We start from the raw sequence: 1,106 nt of genomic DNA on the forward strand, positions 1-1,106 counted from the left end.
TTTACCTTTTTCTTTAATTAAAAGCCTTCTTTTTTTAGAACCAGATTGATTTCTCCTTGTTTTAAGATCCAAGGGGGTTTGGATCTGTATTCACCAGGAGTTGGTGAAAGGAGGGTGGGAGGAAGGAGGGGGGATGGTTAATTTCTCCTTGTTTTAAGATCCAAGGGGGTTTGGGTCTGTGTTCACCAGGGAATTGGTGAAAGGTTTCTCAAGGCTTCCCAGGGAGGGAATTCTTGTGATGGTGGCAGCGGACCAAAGCTAAGCTGGTAGATAAGCTTAGAAGTTTTCATGCAGGCCCCTACATTTGAACCCTAAAGTTCAAAGTGGGGATCCAGCCTTGACAGCCTGTTTTACAAGTTTTAGAAAAAGAATTCCAGGATTTTGCTTCCTGTGGTGTTTTCGCCTTGCTTCCTCATGGTCCATGATGCCAGCGGAAGTTGTCAGCACTATGTACCCAAACTGAAGTGAAGGCAAAAGGTTATTCTGCCACTTTTCCAGGTCCTTCAACTGAACATCAAATCTGGGACTGATTACACCACACTTGTTCAGTCTGGCTGTGAGATTAACAATTTTCCCAGCTCTGTGATCATCAATGATCTCAAATTCATCAATGTAACCATGCTTCATCATCACAGTTAAAAAAACCGCAGGATTACTTTAGAGCACGGTCAAATGAGAACTTGACGTTTTCCATGTTTCTCTGCATTGTTGATGCTCTTAAGGGCATCGGCCAGAACATTCATGCGCACCATGATGCCGGTGCAGCAAGATGGCAGAAAAAAGCTTTATCACAGGCAGATGGATTGAGTGTCATGCAGAATAACTTGTGAAGGGTCTTTCCAATGTGACCTTAAGAACCAAGGTTCTGTCTGCTGCTCCGATTGGACATTAGAAATCTCTTATCACTTCAGTACAGTAAGGATTCATTGTCCTTAGCCCACATTCCCTGTCACACTGTTGTGTGCTCTGCTACATCCCGGTTGGATTTCTGAGTCATGTAGTTTACAAAAGGCTAAAATCACTGATGTTGCTGCACGATATACCTGAGTAAGTCCTGAAAGAAAAGTAAGTAAAGACTTGAGGATTTGGCCCATGGTCTGCATTTG

General features: G+C 43.3%; 1 pseudogene; it reads right to left on the bottom strand.

The window, feature by feature from the left end:
- Nucleotides 1-359: 359 nt before the first annotated feature.
- On the bottom strand, nt 360-765 carry LOC112103336 (annotated as a pseudogene).
- Between the last annotated feature and the right edge of the window lie 341 nt (nt 766-1,106).

Source organism: Terrapene carolina, unplaced genomic scaffold, assembly GCF_002925995.2.
Source record: "Terrapene carolina triunguis isolate 2854851 unplaced genomic scaffold, T_m_triunguis-2.0 Scaffold58, whole genome shotgun sequence".
Classification (NCBI taxonomy): domain Eukaryota; kingdom Metazoa; phylum Chordata; order Testudines; family Emydidae; genus Terrapene; species Terrapene triunguis.